This window comes from Mus musculus, chromosome 5 (assembly GCF_000001635.26).
Source record: "Mus musculus strain C57BL/6J chromosome 5, GRCm38.p6 C57BL/6J".
Classification (NCBI taxonomy): domain Eukaryota; kingdom Metazoa; phylum Chordata; class Mammalia; order Rodentia; family Muridae; genus Mus; species Mus musculus.
The window spans coordinates 68,407,007-68,414,318 of NC_000071.6; positions in this window are offsets into that span (position 1 = coordinate 68,407,007).

Consider the following 7,312-nt stretch of genomic DNA (forward strand, 5'->3'; position numbering starts at 1 on the left):
GTTTTGGTTTCATTGACAGTGACAATGTTCTTGATTTAGAAATAACATCCCAAGACAACTTTTGTTATATTTAGAGGGAACACAATTCACGTTAGCAAACCACTGAACCAAGCCAGCTCACCTCTTTCCCTGGTGATCTTGATTTGCCATTATATTTACTATGGTATTCAAATTGTCACTACTGGTGAATTTTTTCAGGTTAAGAAATTGAGATACTCCATATTCATAATAAAAATTATAAAGTTCTTACTTAAGTTTATTTCCCATGAAGAAGAGTGTCTATAAACAAATATATCATTGACTCTGTTTCAAGAACATTCCATTTGGTGATATGTGTACTTATCTGTTTCCTTATATGTTTCCTTATCTGACTTATTATGTGCTCATATTATTGCATGTCAATTGTTTTAAATTTATTGTACTGCTTTAGTGTTTTTCTAAGCTATTTCATTTTATTGCTTTTTCAGGATTAATATTATTAGAAATAATCCCCAAGTTAAAAAAACTTCTGCTTTGACTAGTATTTGTTCTCATTTGTAAGACATTTCAGAGAGTAATTGATGATTTTGTAATCATTAGTTCACTTTTACTAGTAATTTAAAAAATATTTAATTTTCAGATTTTGAAATAGTCTCATATTTTTGTAATGATATAATGATTTTTATAACACATTGATACGGTTCTAGATAGAAGCAATTAGTAACAACAACTGTGTTTGTCAGAGATAAACAAAGAGACTGAAGACAGCTAGTTGCAATATAAGAAGCAAGCTTTTTCTGTGTCATTAGGCTTAGACGTCACTGATTGAAGACTGCTATTGAGAGCTCCTGTTATTAACAGTGCTCTACTTCTTATCTTTTCATTTGTTCTAAAAGTATTGGTGAGTCCCTTCTGTTGTAAGATATCCTCAGGGTTAACACATAGTGATTCCGAGGCAGAGGCGGGCAGATTTCTGAGTTCGAGGCTAGCCTGGTCTACAAAGTGAGTTCCAGGACAGCCAGGGCTTTACAGAGAAACCCTGTCTCAAAAAACCAAAAAAAACAAAACAAAACAAAACAAAACAAAACAAACAAACAAACAAAAAAAACCAAAAAAACCAAAAATCAAAAAACAAAAAAACAACAAAACAAACAAACAAAAAAAAACAAGACAAACCGAAACCAAAAAAACCCATAGTGATTCTATGCTCTCCTAGCCCATCAAAATAAAAGCCAGGCAGAGGAAATTAAAAGAATGATGGGGAAAAATACATCTGTATATTTCTCAAGTAGTTTTGCTGAAAGTACTGAACAAGGCGTTCTAGTTATATACTAGGATATACCCTCATTGATAAATGTCTTCATCACACACACACACACACACACACACACACACACACACAAACTCACACACATGCACGCAGTTTCATATTTGATAGTTCTATATAATTGCAAATTAAATGTTATAATGTCAGTAATTCCATTTTTTTCTCATTTTCACATGTTACAAAATCCAAGCATTGTAATCTACTTCCCAATCACTCACTGAAAATTGTTATTATAAGCCATTAAGGACAGCAACGAGTATATCTGCCTCGACCGAAAGTGGGAAATCAGTTGCTGCTTTCTAAACTTTTCCTTCACAAATCATTTACCGCAGTCCTTACTTTTCTTATATGAATGAAATAAGGCATGAAAAAAGTGGGTCCTCAAGACCAAACCTATTCAAACGGAAAAGAATATTAAAAGGAACTCACCGTTTACCTCATTCTTCTCTTGCCATTTGTAGATTGAGTGCGTATGGAGTACTGTGAAATTAACAAGAGAAATCTAAGTCCACAAAAATGTTTCTTAATTGCAATTAAGCCATCTTTGTACCAAAATTCTAGGAGTATCTTAAATGACCCTTACTATTGCAAATACCAGTGAGGTCACAGATGACTAAAGATACAAGAGTCTACATAGAGAAATACGCAGTAACCTGGGCAGCTGATATGCAATGTGGCTGATCCCAGACAAATAAGAAGGATGGGAGAGATAGTTTTCTTTGTCTCCCTATTTATAGAGCTGTCAAAGGTGACAGAGTATTTCTCATGTTCTCTTTTATCCTGTCCTGTGGCAATGGGGACCATAGGGCCTCAACCCTATACATAGAAACATAGGTAACTGAAGAAATCTAAGAGAGGTAGTCTTCCCCAAGGAAGTGCATACAAATTGGTTTTCCTGTGTCAAATGGTTAGACCTGAAAACTTACATAAAACTAACATGTACAGACCCAACAGGTTACATTTAGGCATATATATGCAACACATATAAAAACAAACCATGAAGCAAAAGAATGTGAATTTGAAGGAGAGCAGAGAGGGGGATATGGAAAGGTGTAGAGGAGAAAAGGGGAGTGAGAAGTAGTGTAATTGAATTATAATCTCTAAAATAAATTAAAATAGGATAAAATAGTTGATCAATTGTAATGTGAATTCTGTTTCCTTTAAAAATCCAATTATGCCTCTGAGATCTCTCAAATACTGGACCACAAATCAGCATACACCAGCTGATATGAGGCCCCCCAACACACATACAGTAGAGGACTTCCATGTCTATGTTCATTCAGAGGTGATGTACCTAACCCTCAAGAGACTGGAGGCCCCAGGGAGTTTAGAGGTCAGATGGGATGGAGGGTGAGGGCATCCATGTGGAGACAGGGTGTGGTGGGGAGGAGGTGTGGGATGTGGAGCAGTTGGAGGGTAGGAGGGGAGTGGCAAGAAATGGAATATGGAGTATAAAAATGAATTACAAATAAAATTAAATTTAAAAAATCCCATTATGCTATGTGAATATGATTTTGTTTTAATCGTAGGTGTGGGATATGGGGGGGTGCTTCAGATTGTTCACAGCCACAAGCCATGCTCTAGATGGGGTGTAATTTTTGCCATCTGCAAATCGTTTGTGTTTGGAATTCTGGGGATTCTTGAGAGGGTATAAATGTGAGAGTCTCAAGAGGGCCTGTGGTGGCTTCTGGTCCCCCTGGTGCTGGTGCTGCTTTTGCTATTCCTGGAATGCAGAATGGCTGGAATGTTGTTTTGATGATTTTGCTGGATTGCTGATTGGAAATTTACTGACAACAGAAATTGGACTTACCTTAAAGAACTTCATGCCCTGAATCATCAGGAGGTAGTCTATAGAGGTCTATGCTCCCTTTTCTTTTCATCCTTCTTTCTCTCCTACCTAGTGTCAGAGAGTTAGAAAAGATGGGGGTAAAATAAGGGGTGCAAGAGTGGTAAATAATACAATCCAATAAAGTAGAGCCAAAATTGTATGTTTATAAGTAACAGTATGTGGGATATGCAGATATGACTAGAAATAATACCTGAAGCAAAGAAAGATGGAGAAGGTAGCATGACTTTGTTTGCTTCAGCTCTTCAATCTCCAATTGCTAATTCTGAATGATTAACATATTGGCAAAGAATGAAGCATGTGGTATGACATCACACTAATCCTAAATACAAAACATATATAAGTAACATATAGACTGAACAGGTTACACTTAGACATCCTGACTAGCTCCAAATTAAATAAGACAGAGACTACAAGATTCATTTAATGAAGCTTTATGGCACAATTGCTGAGCAGTATTACTCTATTTTAATCCTCTAAACTAATCTAGCTACCTCCCAGCCAAACCCTATGTGGTTCTGGCATTTTAGTATTGATCTGGCTCTCTCTGTGTGTTCTCTCTCAGGTGTGTTCCCATGGTGTCTCCTTGACCCTTTCCTCATAGAGAATCCTCTCTACCTTTCTCTCTTCCCTCCTTTTCTGGCTGGGATTGGAAGTCTGCCCTCTTTTTTTTTTCCATTTTTTATTAGGTATTTAGCTCATTTACATTTCCAATGCTATACCAAAAGTCCCCCATACCCACCCACCCCCACAACCCTACCCACCCACTCCCCCTTTTTGGCCCTGGTGTTCCCCTGTACTGGGGCATATAAAGTTTGCAAGTCCAATGGGCCTCTTTTTGCAGTGATGGCCGACTAGGCCATCTTTTGATACATATGCAGCTAGAGACAAGAGCTCCGGGGTACTGCTTAGTTCATATTGTTGATCCACCTATAAGGTTGCAGTTCCCTTTAGTTCCTAGGGTGCTTTCTCTACCTCTTCTCTCTCCTGCTCAGCCACTGGAAGATCAGCTTTTATTGACAAATCAGAGGACAAATACAGAGCGATGTTAGGTCATAACATTAGGTCAGGAGATAACTTAGAATAAGCTTCACATTGTCATGTCTAGATTGCAGCCAGATATGGAGACAGAGAAACCAGCACTTGAAGGAATAATCTTTACACAATGCACAATGACATTATGCCCACACTAATTTTCAGAAAAAACACTAGAAACACACAACATGGGAAGAACAGTAATCACAATATACATCAAGTTGGAAAATAAGACAAGTAAAAATGCAAATTGACTTTTATCATTCATCCTGTTTACACCAAGCGACACAAAGTAGATCAAAGACTTAATTTTAAGACTATTGAAGTACTGTGAATTATTAAATTAATGACTCTGAAAGTAGAGGGGAGAAATGTAAAATAAAAATACAGTATGTAGATTCATAGAAAATTGTTAGAAACTGTGCCTCTGGGAATGGATTGCAGTACAGAATGAAAACAATGCAAAATTCTGGAGCAAAGATAACCCAATTTCTAAAAACAAACGAATGGTCAAAATTAAGATTTCTGCAAAAAATATAGAATTATATTCATGCATTCAATTAGTATGCCATACCCCATTTAATGTGATAATCTTTTGTTTTTATGTGTCACTTGTAAATAACTTAAGTATTAAGAACCATCAGGCAAGAAAATCTAAGAAATCCCTTTCTCTTTGTTGAAGTCAGACCACGGAAAGGGCAGATAATGAAAGAGATAGCAAGCACACAGACAGCTGCACACTTCTCTGGTACTCCATCAGGGTCATCCTCTGTTCTTTATCACCTTTCTCTGGGGCTGAGAAGACATCACAGTCTGTACCACCTATGCCCTTGCCTTTTGATTTCAAGTGTGATTCCCACTGATTGAATACTAAGATAATGTGGGAGTAGCAGGGTATGAGAAAGGCAAACACAAAGGATTGTTTTCCTATTCCTTATCTGCCAGTCATAATTGAGACCATGATTGACTCCTTTTGCTAATATCATTTCCCTATTTCCCATGTGTAGAAACAGTAACACATTCTAGCTTTCCCTATTTCCAAATAGGGAATATACTCATGCCTTTATAGCCTCCTTATTTCAATTAAATCTTCTTTAAGTAAAACCTTTCAGTGTGAAATCAATTTCCTGCCAAATCACATTTGTTAAATTGAGCACATGAGTTTTGTATTTATTGTCATGAGAAACATTCCACAGGATAGGATGGCTATCTACTGGCAGCCAAACTTATTGACCAATAATACATTTGAAATCACATATTCTCATTTGAGGAGGTAATTATTGAGCACAACCCAATCTTAAATTCAGGTAAATAAAAGAAGGACAATCAAATGCTGTTGTTCAGGTTTGAAACAATGCAAGTAGGAGTCTCAGGGAGGCTTGAATCTGGGGTTGCTAAGAAGAGTCTATCTAGAAAAAAAATGACATCATTCTCTTATAGGAAATCACTAAAACTGTTATTCTTTAGTTACTTTGTGCCAGTTACATAAAAAGAAAATGTCATAATGTGTGCCCTTCCTCCAGCCTTGAGCAGGCTAAATAGACCTTAGTTGTTTGCCACAGCTGACCTAGCAGGCCTAGGTGGAGTCTTCCACACCTGCAGTTTCCTACAGAAGCAGAGTGCCTGCTCAGCTTGCTCTGCAACTCAATCCAGCTGAAACAAAGGATGGGTCTGTGGGCTCTCCCTATATAAACACAGTGCTGACTATTAAACGTTGAGCCTAGATCAGAAACCTTTGTCTTGGCTTCATCCTTCTCTCTCACCCTTGCCTTTTCATTTCCATTCTCCCCTTTCAGGTACCTGTTGGGAGCCGCGCCCACATTCGCCGTTACAAGATGGCGCTGACAGCTGTGTTCTAAGTGGTAAACAAATAAACTGCGCATATGCCGAGGGTGGTTCTCCACTCCATGTGCTCTGCCTTCCCCGTGACGTCAACTCGGCCGATGGGCTGCAGCCAATCAGGGAGTGACACGTCCTAGGCGAAATATAACTCTCCTAAAAAAGGGACGGGTTTTCGTTTTCTCGCTCTCTTGCTTCTTGCACTCCTGCTCCTGAAGATGTAAGCAATAAAGTTTTGCCGCAGAAGATTCTGGTCTGTGGTGTTCTTCCTGGCCGGGCGTGAGAACGCGTCTAATAACAATTGGTGCCGAATTCCGGGACGAGAAAAAACTCGGGACTGGCGCAAGGAAGATCCCTCATTCCAGAACCAGAACTGCGGGTCGCGGTAATAAAGGTTCCCGTAAAGCAGACTGTTAAGAAGGATTCAACTGTATGAATTCAGAACTTTTCAGCTGGGGAACGAGAGTACCAGTGAGTACAGCTTTACGAGGTAAGCCTGGCCTTGAACTTTCTAAGGAAATTCAAGACAGTCTATCAGAAGTAAAGTGGAAAATGTTTGGCCTTGAATTTTTTCTAGTGTTAGAAGCCCTTTTGTTCCTTTTCACATGTTATCAGGTGATTAAGATAGGGCGGATTCTAGATGAAATTCAGGGCAATCTATCAGAAGTAAAGCGGGGAGAGAGAGTAAGAGCAAAGAGAAAATATGGTACACAAAATAAGTATACAGGCCTTTCCACGGGTCTTGAACCCGAGGAAAAGTTAAGGTTAGGTAGGAATACCTGGAGAGAGATTAGAAGAAAAAGAGGAAAAAGGGAAAAGAAGAAAGATCAATTAGCGGAGGTCTCTAGGAAAAGGAGCCTGTGCTCATCGCTGGATGGGCTCGGGGAGCCAGCTCTTAGTAGCTCTGAAGCAGATGAAGAATTCTCCTCTGAAGAAACAGACTGGGAGGAAGAAGCAGCTCATTATGAGAAAAAAGGGTACCAGCCAGGTAAAGTGCTAGCTAATCAGTTAAGGAAGCCAAAAGCGGCTGGCGAAGGCCAGTTTGCTGATTGGCCTCAGGGCAGTCGGCTTCAAGGTCCGCCCTATGCGGAGTCCCCGCCCTGCGTAGTGCGTCAGCCCTGCGCAGAGAGGCAGTGCGCAGAGAGGCAGTGCGCAGACTCATTCATTCCCAGAGAGGAACAAAGGAAAATACAACAGGCATTTCCGGTCTTTGAAGGAGCCGAGGGTGGGCGTGTCCACGCTCCGGTAGAATACTTACAAATTAAAGAAATTGCCGAGTCGGTCCG